This window comes from Amia ocellicauda, chromosome 18 (assembly GCF_036373705.1).
Source record: "Amia ocellicauda isolate fAmiCal2 chromosome 18, fAmiCal2.hap1, whole genome shotgun sequence".
Taxonomy (NCBI): Eukaryota; Metazoa; Chordata; class Actinopteri; order Amiiformes; family Amiidae; genus Amia; species Amia ocellicauda.
The window spans coordinates 24,871,257-24,898,173 of NC_089867.1; the positions used below are offsets into that span (position 1 = coordinate 24,871,257).

Below are 26,917 nucleotides of genomic sequence, written 5' to 3' on the forward strand. Positions count from 1 at the left end.
CAGTCCCATCTTGTGTACGGAGACAGATCCGTCTTGACAAGACTCTCCGCGACTTTGCATCATTTATGCAGATTTCCTTAGCTGGCAGCGGTTTTCCATGACTCCTGCTCTGGTCCCCCACGCTAATTTATTCCAGGAAGAGGGGGTCTCTGTTTTTTCTCATCGGTTCTCAAGATCGACGGCTCTGTACTGGTTGAGAGCGGCTCCCTCCGAAAGCCCTTTAGTTTCCACCGCTGTGCCCCGCAGAGAGAGACCTTGAGAGACAGTGAGACAGACAGAGACAGAGAGAGAATGAAAGACAGACAGAGACACAGCGATAGAGAGAGAGACAGTGAGACAGACAGAGAGAGATATAGAGAATGAAAGACAGAGAGAGAGAGAGAGAGACAGAGAAACAAACAGAGAATGTGAGACAGAGAGAGAGACACTGAGATACGGAGAAAGGTTACAAATGAGACGAGGCCATTCGACCCATCGTGAGAGAGAGAGAATGAAACAGCAATAGAGAGAAAATGAGAGACAGAGAGATAGACCGTGAGAGACAGAGAGAATGAGAGACGCTGAGAGACAGAGACAGACAGTGAGAGAGAGAGACAGTGATAGAGAGAGGGACAGAGAGAGAGAGGGAGAGACAGAGAATTGAATGAAACACAGCGAGAGAGCAACGCTGAGAGACAGAGACAGTGAGAGAGAGAATGAAAGACAGGGAGAGGGAGAGACAGAGGGAGACACAGAGCCCTCCACCGTGGCAGCGCCCCCGTTACCCCCCAGCACACCGGTTACCGAGAGAGAGCCGTGAAGGTGCATGATTACCCCTGTGTATCAGCCCGGCTGTACAAGAGGTTCATCATCTCGAACTGCCTCGACTGGAGACGGTTTATTTATTACAGCTGATTTTATTGGTGTCGTAAAAATCCCTGATGAATTTGGGAGGCTTATGAAAATGTTCTCAGCATTTCTTAATAAGGTTCCACAGGAAAAGCCATCACTTTCCACCGAGGTGAGGGCGGAGGCTGCGGAGGGGATGAGAAGTGCTTCTCAGTTCCCTAACTTGCTAGTAGTAGTAGTAGCAGTAGTAGTAGAAGTAGTAGTAGCAGTAGCAGCAGTAATCTTTTAATTGGATGCACAAGAAGACTCGCGAAGAATAGGACTGTTTAAAGAAAGGCACAAAAAGTTTTAGACTATTAAAGATGGGCTTTGAGTAGAGCAAGGTCTGAGTTTCCTGGTATTAACTATATAACAAGGTAATCAATTACTGGATTAAAGATCTGATGTAAATAATCACATTTACACAGCGTTATCGGTGTCTGTTCATTCTGGCGTTAGAAACAGCTTATGCATATGTTATTACATCTGAATTGACATGTAATTACACGATCGTTACTCTGCTATTACTCTACTGTTGTGAGTTTATCCCTGAATGCTTTTCGGACAGGGGCTCACACTGTAAGAACATAAGAAAGTGTCCAGTCGAGAGGAGCCCATTCGCCCCATCGTGCTCGTTTGGTGTCCATTAATAACTAAGTGATCAAGGATCCTATCCAGTCTGTTTTTGAATGTTCCCACATTGTCTCTTCAGCCACATCGCTGGGGAGTTTGTTCAGACTGTGACGCCTCTCTGTGTGAAGAAGTGTCTCCTGTTTTCTGTCTTGAATGCCTTGAAGCCCAATTTCCATTTGTGTCCCCTGGTGTGTGATGTGCGTCCCCTGTGTGTTAGTAAGTGTCAGAGTAGACACAGCTTAAGAGCCAGACGGGGCCTAGTCAGAGACAGTCTGTAGTTCTATACGGTGTGTCGGATGTTTCACAATGAAACGAATGTTACACATCCACACAAAGCAGTAGAGAAATAGAATAATTACCCGAGGTCTGGATCTGAATTTGAAGCAAATTGAGGAATTATTCACCTCTGATCTCCATATTTTACATCGCAATGCCATCCATCACGTCTGTCACAGAGTGATGTCTTCACTGACGTGCGCTGATTGGAATGGCCCATTTGGACAGCAAAGGATGCTTAAAAGTAACACTAAATTTCCCTCGCAGCGCCTGACATCACACTCTGAGTCATGGTTGTGTAGTAGCTCTCTTCTACTAAGCGTTTTGTACAATGCCCACCATCCTATGCCCCGCACAGCACCGCACGCCTGCTGCCTGTCTGGTGTGTGCTCATGAACCCCCAAAAGGGAAGCCCAGCCGTTTCTCAGCAGTGTGGTTCGCACCCCTCTCCTTGTGTATAGGTCAAAGGGCAATGCAATGAACTTTAGAGACCTGGGCGGCTCAGATGCAACAGCCACGTTAATGACAGTGTGTGTGTGTTTACAGCCGAGGTAATTCCAGTAATGACCGAGCCAAGGCTAATTCACTGAAATTAAGTGTTGTCTTGATTCTCTTCAGTTTGCTTCTGTCGCACTAATCAGTCCGCCTGACCGCATCAGCGCAGCACCCGGGGCATCTTCGACAATTAGCCTGCCTGCTGAGGGGCCGCGGGGCTGGTGGGGGGAGGGAGGCAGGGAGAGGCGTTTCGGGGAAGACGAAGACTGATACTGATCTTTGGAAAGCAACATGCGTCCGATTCAAGGTCACGGTTCTGTCGTTTAGCCCGAGAATGGCGTGGCGGGTGTTTTTTTATTATTTTTTTATTATTGTCTGTGACTGTCTACCCCCACCCCCCCACCCCCGCCTTGATATGGGAGCACTGTGGACACGCGCACGCTTCGGAGACCCGTGTAGTAAAGCGGCGGCGAACCCAGGGGCTCATTAGACACGACGCAGCGGGTTTCCCTAGGTCGCCCTAAATCATCATTATAAAGACCAGGAACATAATGTCAGTTTTTAATGGGTAATAATGTTAGCAAGTAACTTGTCAGTCAAATCAGTCACCGGTCCCGGAGCCCCGCAGGGCGGTAAGGTTTTCACTCCAAACGATCGCTAAATTATTTAAGTTTCTCCGACGCGGCTGGCAAGAGGGACGGTCTGGATCTCACGCCTCGATCTCACAGCTGTTTGATTCATTCACAAAAGCACAGACGGGGTGAGACTCTCCTCAGGAACTACAATACGCGACTTATTCTCTTTTTTTAATTTATTTTTCTGGGAGGTGGGTGTTCGCCCTGTGGTCCCAGAGAGCGCCTGAACACACATCTGTTAAAGTGCCATACAGTGACATTCTGGGCTCGGCCTCAAATACCACTCTGTGTGTTGCTGTTGTTGTTTGGTTGGGAGCCATTTTATGATTGAAGTTCGGAATGCGCCGGATAAAAACTCACCCAGATTGTCAGGCCTAATGGTATTTGCAAGCGGCCGCTGGACTCCGCTGCTGTCGGGGCGCAACGTGAGGTGATAAATAAAGCACCGGGCTGCGTAAATCAGCGCAGGGCTCCGGCGCTCAGAGATGGAAGCCGGGCAGCGGCTCGGCCTAATTAAATTAATTAAGACACATGTTGTCCAGTCAGCCTCATTCAGCGCCTGTCATTTCGTATTGTCAGGAACCCGTCAGTGGCAGCGTGCGAGACTTCCACAGGCACCGAGAGCACAGCGCCACAGCACAGTACAGCTCAACACTGCACAATACAGCCTTGTCTCACAGAAGGGAAACCTTGGCACTTCACGATCCCATCCCACCCCGCTCCAGGACTCCGATACAGCGATGGTTTGACAGCCGCACCGGCCCTGCTGATGGGATCACTTACATAACCGAGCAGAGGCGGAGTTGGCTCCTGGCGCGGGGGTTAGTGGGTCTGGCACGCTGTCAGGACTGTTGAGAATCTTTTTGGGTTTTATAGAGGCCCTTTTCACGATGTCAGGTGCTTTTCCATTGGGGTGTGGTAAAAGGGCAAGAGAGAATATAATCGGGATATTATATTTACATAAAAAAGTAAATTGGGCGATTAAACCATAAAACCGGAACATCAAGCGTTAGCCATTTGAAGTTTAGACACAAAGCGGATACATTTCAAAGCACTTTACATTTCAAACAAGGACACAAGATCTGAGATTCCTGTTGCTGATTGGAGCCTCAACTCCACAAGATACCACCAAGAAAAACTAAGAGCAGAACAAAAACTCAAGGGAAAGGTGTGCGTTTTCATCTCTTCCTTGGTGTCTTCTCTATTCTGTTCTTCTGTCAAAAAAGAAAGAAGGGAGAGAGAAAGAGAAAAAAGACAATCATGATGAAAAACATGACATTTAGCTTAAATCGGGCCGAAGCGGGCCTCTGGGAGGCGGTAATGATGCTGGCGAGGCTGCGGTTCAGCTCATTTGACTGCTGAAGGGAGATTTATGCGCCTGGGAAGACCATCATGTCTCCGCTGGTGATCTGCTCTCCGGGTGGCTTATGCAGGATTGAGCGCCTGTTTACTGAGCTCATTACTTCGGGGCTTCTGTGGCCGTCGACGTGACGTGAGGGCTGGGGTGGCGATGCCTCCGAACACCCCTCTGCGCTGGGCTCCGGCTGGCAGGAGACTTAAAGGTCCAGCCTTGGATGTCTTCTCTGCCTATCATCTCTCTCTCTCTCCTCTCCCAAGAAACACCTGTAGTTTCTCTGCCACTGAAGACATTTTCTGGCTTTCTATTTTGCATCATGACAGCGGAGTAACTATACACAACGGCATAGATTTAGGTAGGGACGTGTCCCTATCAATGCCAAGGGAATGTTGATTTGTCCCTACCAATAATTGTGATAAAGTAATGTTATCCGATACAGAAACAGTTAACTCTGTCCAGATCGTTGCTCCTACTGCCTGAAAACCAAAACGCTAATGTGATGGTCCTCGGCTTTAGGTTGTGAAGCCGGGCGCAGCGAACGTTTCAATAGTGTACTGCTCCCGACCTCACCCGTGAGTGCAACGTTATTGAAGAGAGAAAAAGTCCTGGCGCTTTAAATGTAATGGCACCCTGGGATGTGTAGGTGTTTGGAGATCCTTACCTTTGGTTTGGGGTGCAATCAGCAGACGAGAACTTCAAATCCCATAATGCATCACGAATCGCACGGCTGACATCAGGGACCGTGTCGAGAGAGTGTCTTTAATCATTGAGGTGCGGAATTTAGGAAAATGTTATTTTCCGGGTTTAAAATAAAATAAAAACCTAGTCATTCTTGAATGGTGTATATTGTGCCTATTTAAGACATAAGAATAAATATAATTAGTTTAATATTTAGTTTAGTTTCTACACTTGCGGTTTTTATTTTACGCCCACGCCTCCACTCTGCGCTCCTTCAATACCGCTTACACACGCGCAGTCCTGTCTGTCTGCGCACTAATCTCGCCGCGCTCGCGACACGCTTGCAGTTATTTTTGAGAGAGATACTCTTTTCTCACTGACATCAAAAAACAAAGTGTAGATCAGGCATCCTAGAGCATCGGTGCTATCAATAGTCATTCTCATCAAACACGGCCCCCAGCAGGGTGAGAGTCTGATTAAAAACTTACAGGAATGGAAAAGTGACCTCTCCTGACTTTAGTGTTAATGGAGATGCTGTTTTAGGCGAACTGCACAATCTAGGTTTTCTTCCGTCCAGGAGGGGTGGCGCAGCCATAGATTGAGAGACATTCAAAGACAAACATTGCACTTTGTACCGTGTTACTCTATGAATATATATATATATATATATATATATAAATAAACAAACACACATTTCTCATCACCGTGCAGGAAGGCCTATAGTGTCTGCCAAGGAGAATCTCTCTCTCTCTCTCTCTCTCTCTCCCCGTGTCAATCTCTTCTCACCGTCTCTTCCTCCTTCCCTCCCTGCCTCTCTTTCCTTCCTCTCTTCCTCAAGCTCTCCCTCTCTTTTCCATTTGCTTCTCTCTCACCCTGTCTTTCGTTCTCTCTTCCTCCACCAGGTTTCTCTCTCACTCTCGCTGTCTCCCTCTCTCCCTCCTTCTCTCTCTCTCCGTACCATCCTGGGCTGCCGCCGTCTGACAGCCCTCATCCCTCTCTCCTCCCGCTCTTTAATTGACAAGCTTCAGCACTCCGGGCCTCTGCTGGCCCCGTCTTAATTTGCTAGACTCTTTGTCGGTTTTAATCATCCCTTTAATTGGCTGTCTGGCTGTGGATGAGGGACGTGAGAGAGAGAGAGAGATGCAGAGAGAGAGAGGGAGGAATAGAGAGAGGAGAGAAGATGGAGACTTCGTTGTGCGTTTTGGCAAATCTGTGCTTTTGTAAATTCTTCGTAGGACCCCCCCCCCTCGCAGTCGTAGACTCTTAGCTTTTGATTTTCAAAGTCGTATCCTTATAAATGGAGATGAGAGTGCAAAGCAGCTCCCTGGGTAATGCAGCGCTTCTCAAAGAATAAGAGGCCATCGAGTGGAGAACAGGAGCCCAGCTTTGTGCTCAATCCCTTTGAAGTGGGCCGATCCATCGGGACCGAGGAGGAGACGCCGAAAACAGACACCCACACGCCTTATTAGGCAAATAGAGACTCTGGAGTGGGGTGTCCTCATAGACTGCCCTTCCTGGCCGAGGGTCGGAGGTTGTAGTGGCGAACTGAGTGTCTCAGGATGCTGCTGACGGCTGGGGATTTTTGTCTCGGCCTCATTTCTTTCTCTTTCCTCCACTCTGCTGAAGACGTCAGTCATTATAGGGATCAGTGTCAGTCTGTCGCAGATCTGGGGGATTGGGGATTTGGGCACAGTGACAGACAGACAGACAGGCAGACGGGCAGAAACGCAGATAAAAGCAAATCAGGCATGCAGGCGAGCAGAAAACAGTGAGTGGGGGAGACATCCGGCCGACAGCCGCCTTGTGTGCGACCGGCTGCGTGTGTCCATCAGTTTCAGTCTCTGTGATGCGCTGGAACGTGCTCGACTGAGTCACTAGGCCTGTCTGTCCGTCTGTCTGTCTGTTTTCGGGGTTATTTTCAAGCGTACACTTAGTGTCGCTCTCTGTAAGTCTTTCACTATTGTGGCATGTATTCACAGAGTCAGTCAGTCTGTCAGTCTGAGTGTCAGTGTCAGATAGACGGACTACACAGTCGATCGGTCTGCCTGTAAACGTTTATGTCTGTTGGTCTGTCTGCTGACGTGAGTATTTTCTGTCTGTCTTGCTTTGTGTCTCTGTGTAGCTTGTGTGTCTCTGTCAGTCAGTAAAACCCGTCCGTCAATCACTCTGTCCACCTGTCAGTCGACGAGTCAGTCTGTGAGTCAGAAGGAGCTCGACCCGCCCGATCCCCAGCCTCCGTGGGCGTCTGAGCCGAGGACATCGCCGGGAGGGGCGGCGATCAGGGCCGAGACGCTGCCCGCAACTCTCTCGCACCCCGGGCGGCACGTGCCGAAATCTCCGGCAGAGAGGAAAACAACCGGGGGAAAAATCTATTGTTAAGAAAAAAGATTCACTTACAGCAGAGCCAATGTGATTTGGGAATAAGGCAGTGAGGACGGCACTTTTGTAAATGAAATAACCCGGAGATCAAATATATGTACATCTCATTCCCTGCATTCACAACCTGATTAGTGTCAATAGAGGGGAGAGAAGAAACGGCCCTTTAATTTTCACTGCTTGGAAAGATATAGATGTGTTTTTAACCCTTGAGGCGTTTACAGTACGGACTGTGTGAACTGATTGAGTCCGTTATTAAAGGAGAATGTTGCAGGCCCTATAAACAGCATATGTGGCCTTTTTATTAGGACCCGTCAGTTTTACTGGGTTGCCTGCCTCCCTGAGCTGTGTGTCTGCTTCCAGATGCTAACAGCCAGCTGTGGCCGATCGTGTGTGTGTGTCGCTGTCCGGCCATTTATTTTAAAATGTGTACATTCTAATTGACCTTTCACCCCCATGCGTGTCTCCTGTCTGGGTGCTTGACGTTCCTGTGTTATTCCTAAAGATTTTGCTTAAATGATGTTGCCCCCCCCCCCCCCCCGAGCTGTCCGTCCTTCATCAGATCTTCCTCAGTCCTCAGCTCTCACTCCTGACGACGTCTCTGATCCGTATTGATTTTCATTTTTAATGGATTTTTTGCAGGAAAAAGCATCATTCTTTATTAAAAAACCGCTATGCACTTCATAAATAAATTATTTACTTTGCTGTGCTTCTCCTCGTGGGCACGGACGGTGCTGCGTATCTGCTGGGAGAAATAACATACGTGTGCGGTTTGGCACACGTGTGTGTGTGTTTTTTAAGAAATCTACAATCTCTCTGCCATCATGTGTGAAGTCGCAGCTTGAGGCAGGACCTCCGTGTTGTGGTTGTTTGTGTATGCTGCTGTTGTTGTTGATGATTGTGACAGATTGTTTGCTGAATGCAGACTCTAATGGATTGTAACTGGTGTCAAGCAAATCATTCATCTGTTACTGTTAGTTGATTCAAGTTCAAAACATGACTTTACCTTGGTGGTTCGTTAACTAAACGAGCAGTCGTGGCTGTGAGTTGTTGTGCGGTTTTGATGGCGTGGGTCTCCCAATTTGCAAGGAAAAGGCCCCTGAAGTCTGCAAGCTCCCCGTGTATTCACAGGGCCAATTAAGAGTGATTAATCTACTAATTAAACCCTTTGGCGGTATAAACAGCTCCTGTGGGCTGGCAGTCATGCAGTCGGCACTCAGGTCGGCCCAGTGAAACTCTGCTCCTGCTCCGTCAGCAGCGGCCCGCGTCTCATTCCTTCCCATCATGCATTTCTCTATCATTTCACTTCCAGGCAGATATATTATTTATTTACCGTTTTATTCATTAGCAGTCCTCGTATTGTTGCTCTACAGATGTGAGTCGCCAGGTAAAGACAGTAACCGCTCTGCCCAGCAGTCCACCCAGACCCGTTTCCCCCGCTAGACAGCGTTGTCTCCCCAGCAGCAGGAACACCTTTGGGATGAGAAATTCAAGACAGTCCTCCTCCTACTGTCCCCTCTCTTATTAAAACAACTCCCACCCCCACACAAGAGACCTGTCCTGTTTCTCCCTCAGTGCTGCTCTATAACTCGCCGCCTCTTCCCCACGTCTCCAGCCGCCCCGCACACGCCCCGCGGCGTCCGTGTCTGCTCTGGTTTGTGCTTGCACACGCATGTTGGGAACGTGAGACATCTCTTATCTCTCGAGTCAAGGCTGCTCAATTTAATTGCATTTTGTTTGTTTTTTTCGGAGGGGGAGGGGGGTTGTGTGTGCATTTTGTCCTTGATGGAACAGCCCGTCCCCCGTGAACAGCCCCGCTCGGCGTTCGGTCTTGGCACCGATGGTCTGCAGATCTGTGCCCGTGGGCCGCCGAGCGCTGGGCTCCAGCCCCGGCCCCGCCGAGGAAGATAACGGGCTGGCGGCCTGGCTGCCGTAACTCTCTCCTGGCTTCAGGGCCTTCCCCCCGTCCCTGCCAGCGAGCGTCCTTTCTGTCCGGCTGTGCGCTCTCTCGCTTGGTTCTCATTTCCCTCGCTGTCCTGCTGAGAATGATATCGCCACCGCCAGCAGCGTAGCAACCCATTAACCCGCTGCCCTTCCCCACAACCACCGGGCCCGGCACAAGACAGGCAGCGGCAGCAGCAGGCCGAGGGGCAGACGAAGCAGGCATGCGCTAGATCTTAAAGGACCCGTTTCATCCGTCCTGTCTTGTGAGTCTCCTTTTACACCCCAGTGTTTTGGCATAGAAATGGGCGTTGTGGCGCAGACTTGGACAAGACTTTGTGCCTTCGGTAGCACCGAAAAAAAAACCTTCCGAGTCTCGAGAAAAGAGAAACAAAATCCTTCTCTCCCAAAAGAGATTGTACTGCTTACACTTCAATTACTCTCCTCGCAAGATACATGTGGCAGTTTACCCCTCGCTGGGGTGTTTTTTAGGAGGTGAAAACAGGAATATTCCGCACGGTGGTAAACACTTTCATTTCACCAGAAATTCAGAGGAAATTAAAAGCCCATGGAGCCGTGGCGCTCGAACCCAGGGGAAGCTTGGGGGCTGCCGTGTCATTAAGTGGGATGCGTGGAAGCAACGTGCCGTATCGTTGTGAGATCTCCGTGTCCTAATGAAGATAACAGGAAAATCCATTAGGACTGGATTGAGCTGCTACTTTCACACGCAGGGCGTTCACACACACATACACACGTCTTCTTAAACCGAACCGGAGTGCGTCGTGCCTCGTTCGCGCTTCTGTTATTGTTTTTCTGCCTCGGTTCAGAACGATGGCGTCAGTGCCGAAATGAAAGTTGTTCTTTATTATTTTTATTATTATTATTATTATTGTGATGATGATGATTATGATTGTTTTCCGTTCGAGCTGGCTGGCAGTGGGCACGGGGAAGCAGCCAGGGGTAATTGCAGGCGTGTTTGTGATACGGTATCCGAGAGAGCGGCTGGAATTACAGTAACAATCGGGCCCTGCTTGTCAGTCTCCGCTGTATTACAGAGGAAATAACGATGACGGCTGACTTTACGCCGCAGTTTCCTTTTAAAAATGCGCTCGAACACCGCTTTGGATTCCGGCGTGACAACAGAACCCATTAATGGGGAGATGGGAGACGCGAGGGTGAGGGGGATAGTCCTGTTCTCATGCAAGTAGGAATACACACACGACAAGGAGGACAGAGATGATATAGAATTATACTGTGTGTGTGTGTGTGCTTTCTTGGTGGATATGTGGAGAACATTGAAACCCTTTAGCACTTACCAAGGCAGTGAGCTGTCGGAGGTGTTTACAACAACACGGCACCCATTTGATTTGAGAAATGTTACTGTTATGGTGTTACCGCCTAAACTTGTGACACGTAGACTAGTGTTTGTTGGCGGGGTGCCGTTGTTTGCCCGATATTTAATGACAACACACATACAGATGCCGGAGTATAGATGCCGCCCCATGAGTGAGTGAAGCTGGGCACAGTAATGTTGCTCAGGAAGTTGCGTTACAGTAAACAAGTGTGTCGAAGGCACAGTGGGCAACAGGACAGGAATGAGACTCCGCTGAGACTCTCACTTAAGGGGCTGAGGTTGTGTGTGTGTGTGTGTGTGTGTGTGTGTCGTGTGCGTGCTTTGTGTGCTCATGATATCTCACAGTGCAAACATGAATCTGGGGTTGTGTGACACTGCAGGGCGTCCCAATCAGCGTTAAACCCTGTAATTACGAGCCCGTGTCTATATGCTTTAGACATCAGGGCATGTAATGGTGTTTGTACACGTGTGTGCGTGTGGCACGGCTGCCCTGGCGGGTGTGTTTATTGGATGGTGCACAGACCTGCGCTGTCAGTGTGTGTTTGCAGAAGCGCTTATGTGGTGTAAGTTGGCAGCGTCCGGTGACTCAGTGGAAACAGGATGCAAGCTGACAGTGGCAGGAGCGGCGTGGCCGCCTGTGAGAGTGTGTGGATTGGGGGGGGGTGACACAGTACACGGTAAGGCAGGTACATTGCCGTGTGATCTCAGTGTGATCCAGGCGCCTGTATTTCAAACAGCACTATATTTAGGATGCCGGCCAGTGTGTAGCGTAACTTGGCAGCCTATTTGTTTTAGCAGCTCTTGCCGTGGGCGTGATTTAAAACATTTTGGATTGTGTCGATTGTATTAAGGTTCCCGGCCGCCTGGGCAGGGTTTTATTTACCAGTTTTCCACTCAGTGCATGTGGGTGCAGAGGCCACTGTACACAGTGCGATCGGGCTGAATTAATCTGAGGAAATGGTGGAGAGACATCACGGAAAGCAAGATCGGTACCAGGACCTTTGCACACCTTAGCCAGGTAGAATCTGAGCTTGCTAAGGTGTGAAAAGGTCCTGGTCCCGATCTTGCCCGACCCTCTCGACTCTCGCGTGTCTGACATCCACTCGGCGTAGACGTTGTGGACGATCAGGCGGAGAGCGGCGGCTGCCGATGATGGACGGCCAGATATAAATAGGAGGGTTGCTGGCAGGATAATGCATGGCTCTCCTCTCGCCGTGCTTCGGGTCTGTCAGGGAGAGCTGAAAGCGGGCCAGGTGTCTTTTTCAGGTCACTCCCGTCTCCTAAACGTCTCGTACAGCCGGTGATTTATGACGGTGCGTGTGTTTTTATTGGGACACACAGTGTTTGTGTTCAAATCTGACCTATAGATCTCTAAAGAAGTCTGGACAATAACACACACACTCCCAGTCACACGTCACCCTCAGATTGATACTGTAGGGGCAGAAGTTCTGCTGGGAAAACACTTTGTTATTAAATGTCAGGGTTTTATACATATATCACGATCAGCATCAGCCCGTATCGATCCCCTACTGGAAGAAGTCTCCCCAAGATGTTTCCACCCGCTTCGATCTGCAGCTTCTCTCTTTCACGTCACGCCTGCCATCCTGTCTGGCGCTTTGTCACAGAGGAGCCCCGTTGTTTCCTATGATATCCGCCCGTGTTCTGCCTAATCCCCTTCATTAGGCCGAGCCGATCCCGGTTCCTCGTTGAACAGGACGACCTTGTTGCTGGTGTTGGTCTGCGAAGCCCGGTTCAGCCTCTCTCCTGCGCTCCTCCGCCCCCTTTATCGCTAATTACGTTCGGCGGTGTCTGGTGGGATGAGCTGCTAACATGTTCTCATGACACGGGCTTTTAAGAAGCATTGCTGCCTTCCCCTCTAATTCAGTTTAATAAGTCCGGTTTGTAGTGTTTTTTCTCTCCTTCTTCGTGCCCGTGGTGACTGGTCTGTCACTAATGAGATATCCACTTAACGCTGTAATTTAAAAGGACTGTTTTATCTCTGTCCCCCCCCAAAAAAAACACAAAACTGTCCGTTTGAGCCCGTCTGCTCTCGTTTGAGGCCGTCTCCTCACTACGGTGCTAACAAGTCGAGTGTTTTATGTCTCTTGATGGGCAGAAGAAACCCCGAAGTGTTCTCTCACGACGAGCGCAGAGCAGCGAGTGTCTCTGAAGCTGCTACAGTGCCGTCTCGTCGAGCGTGTTCTCCTGACGGAGGACCGCTGTACGATCCGACTGCATTATCGTCAGCATCAGCACAACGAGCAGGAGGATCAGACGTCCCCGTGCTTGTCTGATGTCAGGCTCCCTGTAACGCACAAGGCCGGGCTGAGAGGTGCCAGCGTGTTGGTGTCTGCTCTGTTTTGTGCTTGGTGTTCTGTCAGTGCTCGAACCGTCTTATGAACTGGTTATCACTGTCTGGGCTGCAAGTTGGCCTGACGAACCTGTTTCACTCTCTTTCTCGGTCTCTGTGTCTCTCTCTGCTTCAAAACCATCAGACGCCTCACGCTTGTTGGTACTTCAGTTGGTCTCAGATTCTCTTTGACACTTTTTCAGCTGGTAATTCACAGCAATCCCGAGAAATGTGATGCCCACCCCTGCCACTGTTTGTGTAAAGAGGTACGGCCTCCTGGTGAAAGTTTGCCACCACTGAGCAGTTTTCCCCCAAGTTTTTTCTTACACATATGTTTGACTGTTGTCATAGTTTTCTGTGGTCTGTATCATGGTTTATATCATGTTCACTATCACCTCTGCACACTACAGTAAAGTAACCGTGTTGCACTACCTGTGGGCTCAATAAGACTTGAGCGCAGCCTGTCACTGCCGATTGGCTGAGGCCAAATGGTTTGGCCTGGATAGGATTGGATACTCTTGGAGTGGGGGGGGCGGGTAGATGAATCACCTCTGTGCGAACCTGCATTATTTATGTCCCGCGGCTCCTTTATTCTTATTTACTGTATACAGTATCTCACCGGCTCATAAAAAATACATTTCTAAAACAAATAACCGGCCAAATAAGAAACAAAAAGAGAAAACAAAACAAAAACTTGGCAGAAAAGAAATCAATACTTTTTCATTGTGGTGTGATGTGGTGAGAGACCGCCCCCAACTGCCCAAAACTGCCCCGCACCGCTCCTGAGGGAGGGGAATCACCAGGGAACACCTGGGGGAACCGGAGAGACAGGGATTTGGAGAGTGAGAGTGAGAGACGGAGAGAATGAGAGTGTGAGAGTGAGAGTGAGAGACATCTGTGAAATTGACTGGATTTGAATACGGACGGATTTGATTGTTTGCAGGTTTTTTTTATTAGTATTTACATGAGAGAGGGAGTGAGAGAGAGAGGCAGGGGGATGTTGACAGAGAGCTCAGGAAGAAGCTGTAATCCGTGGTGTCAGTCCACCGTGATGGCTGGTCGTTGGCGCAGGCGCCCTAATCGAGAACGCTTCAGTCAGGCAGACCTCGGAATGAATCCGAGCACATTTCTCACTTTGAACATGGTTTTACTGTAGTTTTACCATAGTATTTCACTGGATTCTTAAGCGTTCAACATGCGTTCACTGTGCTTTTCAACACTGGACCCTAGGAATACCAAGTTTACTAATTTATTCATGGCAGAGTGCAGTAAAGGCATGCTAAAAAACTATGGTAATACTGTGGTAATACTGGGGTATGCTAACATTAAGGGTAGGAAGGAAGTTAGGTCTTGTGGCAGACTTCCAGGGCTGGGAGTGTTGACGTTGGCTGAGGTCCTGTCTTGGGGATATGGTTTCAGAGCATCCTGGACACACGATCGGCATCATCTCAGAGGAGCTGGTCCCACTGCCACCGTGGGCAGGGGGTCCAGGCGAAAGGACGAGGCGTCTCTCGCTGCAGGAAGTCGGGGAGTTGGCGTCAGAAACTCTGCCTGTCGTTCGATGCAGGTTTCTGTCCCCCCCCCCCCCCCCCCCCGTGTCTCCTGGCTCACACTGTGGAGCTGCTTGTCACGGATGATTTGGTAATAAAATGGGAAAGTTGTCGAGTCAGCTCTGGTGATCTGCGCTCCACCTGCCCTGCTGTCAGCTCCTCCCCTCCCCACCACACCCCAGGGACCCTCCCTGCACTCCGGCCTACACACACACACATACGCATACGCACGCACACACATACGCATGCACACACGCACGCACACACATACGCACACACACACACACACGCACACACATCTATTATCTTGTGTCTTGAGCTGCGCAGATCCCCTATTGCATGTCGCTGTAGCTGCGTCTGTCCTTCATGTTGTTTTGAATTTAAATGTTGGCACGGTTAACAAATCCACTTTGTTTGTGGAGCATTTGAGTTGAAGAGAAGTTGTCAACAAATGCCAAAGCACTTGTCTGGGAGGAAGCTCACCGGGGAAGGGGTCCGGGGCTGCACGCTTTACAGAAAGCTCGCCTCCCGGGTCCGTACCGGGCTGAACAGCGTAGTGAAAGCGTCTGTCCCTGCCCAGAGAGGGACTGGACTGGAGACACTGCGGTTCAAAGCCAGCAGAGTAAGCAAGAATGTGAATAAATGAGCCAGGGAGCGGGGAAACAAGCGTTGTGCGGCGCGTGGAATTAATATTGTATGCACATAATCCGGCTAAGTGATGTTGTTTATGTGTCAGGGACAGCGTTTTATAGCTGCCAGTGGGGCCTCTTGGTGCCGATAAGCCCTCGTCAGCCCACCCTGGCCATCAATCCCGCTTGTTTCGTTCTCATCACTCGGCTCATCATGCCTGCCTCCTCCTCCTTCTTCCAGATGGTGCTTTTCACAACCTGCTAGGCGCGATCAATCAAGCCCGGATTCGGGCCCGGGCTATTAAGGTCAGTAATGATCGGCCTTTGAGCGTTATGAGCCCGGCTCCCGTTGTAAAGCCATGCATCAAACTCCGTTCCAGCTCTTGGCTCGGCTGCCCTTAACAAGCCAGCTTAAAATATCGGCCGGGGGATACGAAATGAAAAGGGTACAACCTTATTTCTTCAAAGACAGCCCTGCTCTCGCCCCAAGGTGTAATAAAACTACACAACTCGGCCGCCGCCAGGAGTCATCTCTTTTATAAGCAATATCTTTCAAAGTTCAGCTAAGCGGTGGGCGCCGGGCTCTGTATTGCACTTTAATGTATCGCATTGCATTCCGGCTGCACGCGGCCCGGGCTCGTCCGACCTTACGGCAATGGTTTTCTTTTTTCGTTCTTCCTACAAGGATTTATATTAATGTGAAGAAGGTGTTACATGTGTCGCGTTTATTGAGCCTCTCTCTCTGGGACAGATGTCTTAATAAGTGGCGCTGCAGCGGGAGGAATGGCGCGGTCTTTGGGGAGACCTTGTGGAGAAAGTCAGGTCTTGGCAGTTCCTCCTGTCTTCCTTGTCTTCTTCTCGTTGTGTTTGGATTAAGGTCCTGCTCTTTACACTTTAGCAACCGGAAGAGGCGTCCACTGCTCCCAGCATCGTGAAACCTGTCTTTGTTTGTTGCTGTTTTTGTTGTTCTTTAGTTTGTGTGTGAGAAAACCCAGAAGAGCTCAGACAGCTGCTGGCCACACCGGCACGCTGCGGACATCAGATCAATGTGAGCCCCCCGCGCTCTCTCTCCAATGGGTCTCTGATCTTCCACCCCTTCAATTAGTAACAACTGAAAGCCTGGAACTTATTATTATATTTCTTATCAAACACCCTTATCCGGTTACACTATATCACATTCATTTTACAGACAATGACCCATTTCTACAACTGGGTTTGTACTGGAGCATTCTGGGTACAGTGCCTTGCTCAAGGGTCCAACAGCAGTGTCCCCCACCTGGGATCGAACCCACAACCCTCTGCTCAGGAGTCCTGACCGCGAATCCACTTTTATGGGAGTGAAGGATGACTTTAACTGTCAATTAGACTCACAGCTGACATAATAAGAGAAAAACTACTTATAACAAAATACACAGAATAAAGTGGAAAATTAACAACTCACAAAATATACTGTATATACGCACAAAAAAGTGTAATGGATTCAACTAGGGATGGACCCACGACATGAGCCGACAACGTTACTCTCCCACAGTCGTGATACGTTGGTGCAACTTTCTTCTCATGGCAGAACCAAAACACAACCGAAGCACAACCTCACAACGGAACGGGTTAGCTTAAGGCTCAGACTGTGTGTCTGTGTGTCTGTGTCTGTGTCTGCTGGAGCCGGGGCCCTGTGACTTTAAACAGTGACACCCCTGCTCAGACAGCCCCAACTGGCAGCTTAATTTATGGCACGCTCTTTGCATAAAGGCTCTTACCAAATCCACAGGCAGGGGATAAATCTCCCGGCGCTACGAGGGATAAAACGCCAGCGCGCGTAAATCACATCACTCTGACATTTATGCGTGGATATAAACAAGGCATTATTAAGACCTGATCATCAAGCGCTCGGACTCGAACAAACAAACGAATAAAAGAGAGAGAGAGAAAAAATCAGCGGATAAATAAATAAATTAACAATCGCAGGATGTAAAGGACGGCGTTCATAAATAAGTGGAAGTAGCGGCCCCTCCAGTGCGCACGTTACTGTTCATCATTTACTCGTGAGCGAGACAGTCTTAATATACTGCTGCGGCCCGCTGTGATTATTCCTGCTTTCGGAGGAGTTTAGACTCCGCTCGCCTCTCTGCCGGTGAAAGTCACAGCACCGTTGGTAGCCACCCGCCCATCCTCCCTCCTTGGGACTGTCCGGTGTATGTATTTACCGTGTGTGCTGGGGGTGTCCCGTGTCACCGGCTCCTTATCTTCCACCTGATCCGTCTCTCTCACGGTGCGGGGAGCGCCGGCGTCGCCTCGCAGCACCAGGGCGGCTCATAACACACGGGGGCAGCGAGCGGTAAATTGAGAGCGTCACTGGCGTGTCATGTCTGGGCCGGGGAGGAAGATGAAAGCCAGGGCCGAGGGGAGGTCCTGGTGGGGGGGGCGTGGGATACTCTGTACAGCTGGACAGTTTTTCCAGCACTGATCGGGACGGAGAGATGGGCTTCCTGAGCTGAACCGCACACGCAGGACAAACGTCTTTCAATCACAAAATAGGCAAGGCGTTGTCCCCGTCAGATTCCCCTGTCTTCCGGTTCCCCCCGAGTCCCCAAATCTGCCCGTCTCCCACACCGGGCACCTCATCTAGCAGCTGGTGCTTGTAAACCTCTCCTTTATTTGGATCGCGGGGAATAGAAGGCCAGTGTTGGTTTTGCCGGCCGGGTGCAGTTGAAAGCCTGACAAATGAGGGGCGGCCTGGAGGTAAATTTGCCCATTATCTAGAGCGCACCCAAGCAGGTATTAAAAATCTCTGTGGCAGGCGAGTCAGTGTGCGTGTCAGTGTGTGCGTGTGTGTGTGTGATTGGGGTCTGTGTTAATAAATTAGTAATAAACCCTGCCTGCCTGTGTGCTAGTTGTTCACACACTAATGCCTTTTATAGGAGCCGTGTAGCGCTCGCCCAGACACCGCAGGACAGCGTGATCTGGTGTCCTTCCTCGCTCTGTCTCACTCTGGGGACACACCTGATTCTCGAGCTTCGACCCTGGGAACGCATCAAGACTTCACGTGACGTCGGCTGCATCTCACCTTGTCACACTGCATTCGGTGCATTCTGCTCGGCGCTGCTAGAATGACGTCCCGCCCGCGTTGCCGTTACTGCGTGACCTTATTGCTCCCTAACACAGCGGCAGTGTTGAAATATTTATTGTGCTAAAATGAACAGGAAGAGAGCCTGTAACGATTTGTGTAAAAGTACGTTTTAAACAGGAGTGTAAACACACACACACATACACGAAGAAATAAAAAACCAGTAATGAAAGAGAATAGTGCTGACAGGTGTTTGCTTTCCTCTGTTGCTGAAGTGACAGAGAGCTGAAATGTCTCGGGGGGGGGGGGGGGGGGTGGCCTGTAATCTCTCTCTCTCTCTCTCTCTCTCTCTCTCATCCCACTACATGCTTCCTTTCTAGTCACCCTGCCTTAGTCCAGCTCCCCCTCCCCACCTCTCTCTCTCTGTCTCCATTTCACTCTCCGCCCCTCTCCCCCTCTGTCCCCTTTCCATCGCTGTCCCGCTGTCCCCTCCCAGATTAAACCAACTACCCCTCGCTCATTCTTCCTTCTCCCTTTCAATCTCCCATTCCTCCATTTCATCCCCTCCCTCTCCCTCTCTCTCTCTCTTTCTCTCTCTCTCGCTGGCTCAGTGCGGAGCTCCTGAGTGGCAAGGTGACATTGCGTGTCATATCAGCATTCCGTGGCCGTCCCTTTTCCCCAGAGAGTAATTATTTCTTTCAGAGTGAAAGGTTCAATTTGCTATAAAAGAACAAGAGCCCCAGGTACAGAGGGAGGGAGAGAGAGGGAGAGAAGAGATGGAGTGAGTGAGGGACGGGTGGAGGTCTAGCCAAATCGACTGTCTGTTCCCACTGTGTGCTGGACACACTGTTCTCAGAGCACAGGAGCGGAGGTGGGGGAGTGATGAGAGAACGTCATTGTTTCTGGTTATTTTTGGCGCAGCTCTGACATCACACTGTGGCCCTTTGGCTTCAGCCCCAGGGAATGAGCGAGAGGAGAGAATTGGGTAGTTCCATGCCCTCACCACTCTCGTAAACGGTACATGTGCATCCTAACTAGCTCACAGATGCCACTCTGCACCACGAGCTTCGTTGTGGATTCTGTTTTTTGGGATGGGTTTTCACTACTGGAAGGTATACAAACAAGATGTAGAAGAAATTGATTGATTGAGAGTGATCGACTGACTTATCAAACCAGGGAGCGTCATGACATTTATGATCAGGCACTAGAATCCGTCGTGTTCGGGTCAGAGCCACCAGATCGGCCCTCGGTTTGTTTACAACGTGCCGCGGCGTCACGGCCAAGTTTCTCACTCTTTATTTATTTATTTATTGTGCTTTAGTCGAGATATTTTTGCCCAAATATCTCATCAATAGTGCCGCGGCTCATTGGCGGCGCCTGGTCCGTGGAATCTCCATTATTTGCACCGCTGATACAACGCAGCACTGGCAGCAGCTGTGGCCTACTCCATTTACCACAGAGCCGTGATTTATTTTTTTGCCCGCTGCTGCAGACAGACTGCGTTTGTGTTGGCAATAAAACACCCCCTCCCCCCACCCCGAGCGCAGACAGCCATGTCCAGAGGGAGAGCAGACTGACACCGGACGAGGGCCACCAGCCCGGTCCCAGGGGCCGCTCGGTCACACTCACAAGCAGACTGACACTCTCACACCCTCACTTTTTCATACTGACACTCTCTCACACTCACTTTTTCACACTGACACTCTCATACTGTCACTTTCATACTAACACACTCACCCTCACTGTTTCACCCTGACACTCTCACCCCCTCACTCTTTCATCTTGACATTCTCTCACCCTCACTCTTTCACACTAACACTCTCACACTCTCACTGTTTCACACTGACACTCTCACACCCTCACTGTTTCACACTGACACTCTCACACGATCACTAGGTTCCTCAGAACAGACCAGTGTGCGACGCTGATGGTCTTCCCCGCGGCCGCGCTTCCTCCCCGGCAGCGAAGAGTCTGTTCGTGGAATCGGGGGACAGCAGAACTGCAGAGGATGCAAACGAGCCGCGTTGTAAATAATTCAGGACGAGATTAAAACAAAACACGGCGGCAGAAAACGAGCCGTCCTCATAACCTGTTAGCGTTAAGCTACGAGGACCCAGAGAGATGGAGCCGAGGCAAGGGCCGCCCCTCGCGCGGAATAATTCCTCTCCGTAATGAACAATTATCCCCCCTTAAAAAAAGAGAAGCGCACCATCTTAATAATGATCCGCAATGGGGAGCTAATGGTCTCCCTGGTCTTTTAATTTTATTCATACCTAAGTATGAGATATTAATAATTAATTGGAAGTAAACAAGAGTTTATAAAATGCTAGGCACGCTATTGTCAACTAATTGGCTCATTAAGGGTAGCAATAGGTGAGAGAGACTCTCCGTACGGCCGCTTGAGGTCCCAGTCAATGCACAGAGAGCAGCAGCATTGATCTCCGCCGAGCCCAGCAGAGAGATGGGGACGTGATTAGAGCCCAGTAATGACGGCCTCTTTCTTTATTCTCTGATTGCCCCCATACGTGTCCCTGGTGCGAATCTGCTGGCTGTGATTCTCCCGCTCTTGCCAACCCGTTGACCCTGCGTGTGGCAGGTGGAGGAGATGACAGAAGGCACCTCCTGAGGTCTTTGTCTGCCAGGCCGGTTGCGCCTCCTGGTCATCTGCACTCCTCGAGAGTCTTGAGTTCCTGCAGATTTTAATTAGCAGGTAATTAACACCTGGAAAGAGGCGCTCGGATTGATACGTTTTCTAAATAAAAGTTCAATAAACCAATTAAGATCTCAGGAGGATGTGGGGAGCAGAGGGCAGCGCTGGGAGCCGCCCGTCCCTTTCAAACCACAGTCGCAGATTAGAGCTGGCTTTGGCATCACAGAATGACAACAGTGTAGCTCAGATCTCACAGAACGCCACGAATAGGATCACAGAGGCACAGAGCTCAGCGTATCACAAACACCGGCGCAGATCTACCAACACCGGCACAGCAGACATGCCGACTCTTCACCAGCCGATAAACAATGTACGAAGGGCCGAAATAAATAAGAGTTGGAGGGAGAGCACGGCTACGGGCCACAGACGGAGAGGAGTGAGTGTCGGCGTGTCTCTGTGCCACAATCCGTCTGGGCATCAGACAACGCTAACGTGGAGCTCTCACTGCGCACGGGGGACTCCTCTTAGGATAGGATTTTAAAAATAAATCAAGTGCACTTATGTTTCGAGGCAGTTTAAAAAGAAAGAGAGGGGAATGTGCCAGCTGGCCCCGCCAAGCCGGACCTCCAACGCAATACGCTGGGAGGTTATCCGTCCGACTTACACCGGGGCGTCCGTAGCCGAGGCCTAGCGGCTAATCAGTGAAATATTGTCCTTGTCCTGTAATGTGGCTTGTAACCCAAGGCCACACTTTGTGAAAGTGACTTTAATAAGGAGAGCTTGGGATTGAGTGGCGCATTTTTACACAGGAGTAAAAGAGAGCCCGTGACGGACTCGCCTGCCATAAATCCACCCTCCAGCCGGCGCACCGTCTGGCCCCTGACCTCGTAAAGGCCTTTATGCTCTCCGTGCTCACAGAACCACAAACCCCAGCGGCCGGCCGGTCCGGCAATTGCGCACACCTTTTCACTGCCCGGTATCGCTCAGCGGACTCCCACTTTACACCGGCGGGAAACACAGACGACCCACAAAAAAGACAGTATATGAAGTCCCAGCGGCTCGGTGATGTCAGAGTTACGAGGGGACACGCCGTCAAGGGAGAGAGGGCCTCAGAGCTGGCCGGCTCCAGGAGGCGAGACGCTGATGGTTGTTTGCTCTCCGTTCTACCCAGTTAATAGAGCTGGAGCACAAGCATCAAAGGGGACGGCGGCTCTGCGAGGCTTCAGATTAGATCGAGGAGACGGCAGCCTGGCAATTGTCATGAACACACATCTGCGCTGCGCTGGGACTGAGGGCTTTGCCTGGTTTCAAGTTAGGTTGCAAACAACATTATTGCGCTACTGGGAATCTCCTTTCTTTTTTTTTTTAATGCCACGTTTAACATATTTACGAGGAAAATATTTATGACCAGTACCGATGATGTCAGGATCTGTTTGGCACCACGGCCAGACTGAACTGAAACTGAGTTTGTTTCCAGTTCCTTTATAAGCCGATGTTCTGCAGCTTCCCAAAAACGCAGCCCACAACCAGACTCTCCCCCTTTGAACTACGTCACTCTGTGGCCCCCAGGAACCTGCTGCGAAATCTTCTCCTCACAGAGCCCTCTCTCTCCCTCCATCCTCCCTTCCCGCACATAAACAGCGGAGAGTTCTCTGAAAGTTGTAGTTCCAGCCCCCCCCCACCCTAAACCTTTCTCCCACCGAAAAAATTTAAATAGGTATCAGAATCACAGCACTTAATAAACAGACGGGGCCCCGCGGCACTGTGGGCGGCCCCATGCCACAGAAGAGAGACCGGCGGCTCCGTGGATTCTCCTTTGATCACATCCGTTCTTCAGCTGAAAGGCAGAGACTTCTGGGAAGAGGGGAAAGAGGAGCTGACAGATCGACAACATTGAGGAACGCTGTGCAGGAGTGACCTTGCTATACAGATGAGACTAAACACGGCACATAAAACTGAGCAGACACAAGCACATCCACATCTGGTCTGCGATTAGGCAGAGTTATGCATGGAGGCTGATATTTGTGTGTACAACTCTCCCTCATCACTGCTGCAGTGTGTGTGTGGGGAGGAGGGCTTTCGATTGGTCGAACTATCCTACTCAACACAGTTCAGTCACATGACCAGAGTTGTCTGTTAAGTCCCGCTGTGGACGGGTCTGACAGTGATGCTGAGCGAGGGGACGGCCTGCCCAGGGGTATTCTGGGTCTGCCTTCAAAGACCAGTACTGGGTGGACTGTACTGGGAGCCGCCTGTCTCTCATTACTCTTTACAGACAGTGCCGATTGCCATTGGCTGGACGTGTCTCTCTCCACTGTGCAGTTAGGCGCTGACCGCGGGCGACACTTTCCAAGCGTCGCCGGTCTGAGCCACGTCGCTTCCCCCCTCCCTGTTACTATGGCACGCACCCATAGTCCACTCGGCCACGAGGGAAAAAACAACAACACGTGACGTGCCTGGCCAAGGTCAGATGCCCCCATGTGCCCGCGGCCCCAACGCTCAGCAGCAGCCCCCCGCCACACGAAAGCGAAGGACAACTAACGAGTTCTGTCTCGTCGAGAGCTGTTGCCTCTTCTCCAATTAGCGCGGAGATTCGGAAACGAGCGCTGGTGTCGTTCTGTCAGGATGTGGCTGGACTTCAGCCCTTATAGCGCTTGGACACTTATATGGACAGAGTCGTGCCATGGCTGATAAAGCTCCTGTTTTAAAGAAACCTAAGAAACAAACACGCACACGCACACGCACACGCGCACACACACAGCAAGCCGCTATCGTGTGGAGCAGCTTGGGCGCGGATTACCGGATCAGTTCCCAATCTCCTGCCCCATTCCGCAGTAATCACCTCATCTTATACCTGACAAGAGGGATAATTCCCATTATGTTTTATTAGCGCTAATTAGAGCCGGCTCTGCGGCAGCACCCCCCCCACGGCCCCACGCTGTCCTGCGCTCCCTCTTTCCCTCAATCCCGGCATCGTCTTCCTCAACTTAAACATGTTTCATTTTGGAATAATCACCGGGAGAGGGATCTCTGGAAACATTCAGTCACTGTCAGTGCCGATCGGCCGTGCTGTTCAGACAGGGCCCCGGATGATTAGAGTTCACTTACACCAGTCCATAGAAACATACGTGTATCTTGTCTCATAACTCCGCTGATTCTGACGAGTAAGCAAGGGTTTAAAATCATACAGAGCGGTTCATATTAACCCTTTATAAGAGTGTTTGGGGATTAAAGCACGAAGAATGAATGAAACAGATGGCCGTGTGAGTAGAGTGATAGGTCATGTCTGAGGGAGGGGGTGTTGCGCACATGTGTGTCCTCTTCTGGACATGAGACGAGTCCAGTCCTGCTTCATGACAGTGTTCAGCCACAGCGAGAGCAGCAGCTGGGCCTGTAACATCTGGAGAGGACCGGTCTTTCCACCACACAGACAGATGTTCTCGTTTCCATAAAGCATTGCGCAAACCCACCGTGCCGCCTCTGTACCTGGGGGACAGCATGGGAGATCAGTGCGGGGAAGAGGGGCGGCGCTGTGCTCATGCGGAGGCGCCGTGTTTGTGTAGCGGTGCACACGCGTTCACCACATGACCCTGTAGAGCGACTCGACCACATCAAAGGAGGTGCAGGTGTCTCTTGTTCAAGTCGGCGGTTTTATCTGAGTCTTCAAACGGCACGCATGCTTCTGTGTGTGACCCTCCTCCCTGCATAATGTGCGTGTGTGTGTGTGTGCGTGTGTGTGGTATCAGAAGTGCAGTAGATTGCTCAGCCTGTCTGGTATTTGTTGTGCTGTTGATTCCCTCGGTTATGTTTATTAACACATTCTGTGTAATTATGCAATTACTCTTAATCACCCACCTGCTATGGCAGGATCCCCCCAGCAGCATGCAGCGTGTGCCCACCATTAGACAGAGAGAGAGAGTGCACTGCCAGCATCTCCCAACTACACACACACATACACACGCACACACACGTAGAAACACACACCCTATACGCACTGGTTACCGGTTCTCGGCACACACACTCACTCTCTCACTCTCTCACTCATAGAAGCTTCTCTGGTTTATATTCTGGCCCCCAAAGCGGTTCAGAGCTGTTTTTTATCTGTTATTTTAAAAGCCTCCATCTGCATCTGTTTAATATTCTGCTGTTGGTGTTGCTCTGAGCGCTCGAGTCGTCCCTATTAAAACAGCGCCATAAAACACACCCGTATATTTGCAGTTTTTTTGTCTTTTTTTTTTTTTCCCCGCGCCTGCACTTCTCAGGGCCGTGACCTCACCGCGCTTTTCTGTGGTTGGTTCTGCGGCACTCCTCTCCGCGACTCCCCCGCCGCCGTGCCGCGGGTTCGGCGGTGTCTATACACGGCGTGTGTGTTTGTACGGGTGGAGAATGGGCAACTGTACAGTCCTGACACATCAGAATGAGCATCAACTTTTTCTCAGTGGCAAGGTATACATATCGACCTTCTTCCTACTTCCAGCTGTGTTGGAGCATGCTCCCCTTGGGTGCTTGGTCGCATCGGTTCAGTGCATTGTGGTGGAGAGATCGGTTAAGGACAGATACATTTCACTACTCACACTCTCCAGTCTCCGAGGCAGAGCAACAGAGTAACTCAGGATACTTTCCGTAGTATCAGAAGACCTTTTGAAAGGTGCCCGAGACAAGGTCAGGAATTAAACGACAATAATTAACATTTAAAGTGAATGCAAGCTTCTGCTTCTAACTAATTTAACGGCTTAATTAACATTATTCTATAATAACTTGCGTTTCCATAAATGCAAATTGTTTTTTTCCCACCACCGAACATATGCAAGTCTATTAATTATTATTTTTTAATTATGTTCCAAGAGTAATGTCCTTGCAGCGTCTGTGCATTGAATACATCGTCTCCTTGTGCTGCTGAACTTTGTTTGTTTGGATGGTGAGAAACTTTAAATAAGAAAGCGAAGCACAGACACGGGCCAGAGGACGGTCCGCACCGATCCCGGAGAAATACTCCAGAAGAAAAATCTCGCATTTCAAACTCCATTCCGAAGAACATGAAATTCAATCGCATCCTCCGATTGGCCGCTCTGTCATCAGTCATGTCAGTAATAGCAATCAGGAATATTGTATTCGGCGCTCTCGATCCCCCATGTCAATTTATGTTTATATTTGCCAGTAAATTTGTTAAATGTCATTCCGCTCGTTCCAGGGGAGCCAGGATTATTTATTTTCGTGTGGGATTTCGCTCCACTTGGTTTTTACTGACCCCCGGCTGAAGGGCCACCCAGGGACCGAGTATTACTTTTTTGGACAGGATCTGAAATGGTTTGGGGCCACAGCAGCCAGTTGCTGTGGCCCCAAACCATTTCAGATCCTGCGCACAGGCAGCTACACACACTTGGTGGCCAGCCGGTGATGTATGATTGAGCTGCATACTTGGTGGGTTACTAGGGTGATTAGCCTATATAATCAACATAATTGCTCTAAAACTCAATTTTGCGTTTCTTTTTTTCCCCTTTCTAAATCAATGCAATTAATCGTTCTGGCTAGCCAGCGCCTCTGCTCTGTGTCCGGATCACAAATCAGCCCATGCTGCGGCGTCTTCAGCAAAGCTCCCCGTGTTTTGAGATTAATTGTAAGAGATATATTAACGAACGGTGTACGGGGGAGCCGACGTCACAGAGGTGATATTTTACCAGCGTTCACAGGCTGGCAGCTCCGTTTGAACGGCTTCCCACATGCTTGTCACGATGTTACGAATGTTTTAATAACTTTGTTACAGTGTATTTCGTTTTTTTTAACAGATTGATTTCCAATCCGGCTGCATCAATTCCCCCTCTGAAGGTCAGAGGAAACGAAAGGCACACGAGTACATAATATAAGAGCAAATCTTTAAAGAGAGGCCCCTTCGCTCTGACTTGACCATTGATTCGGGCAGTGTGTTGGACGGCCCCGCTGCCTGCTAGGACCCCGTACCCTGGTAGCAGATGTAGTGGCATTCAAATCCCGCTTAAATATTCCAGGTGTATATTGTCTGATTGTGCTTGGAAATTTAACGCGCCTCCGACGGACTCTTTTAT

General features: G+C 50.1%; 1 protein-coding gene across 1 annotated transcript in view; it reads left to right on the top strand.

Annotated features, from left to right (window-relative positions):
* Positions 1-26,917, top strand: part of LOC136713661 (calmodulin-binding transcription activator 1) — a 318,322-nt gene that overhangs the window by 200,828 nt on the left and 90,577 nt on the right. The window lies entirely within an intron of this gene.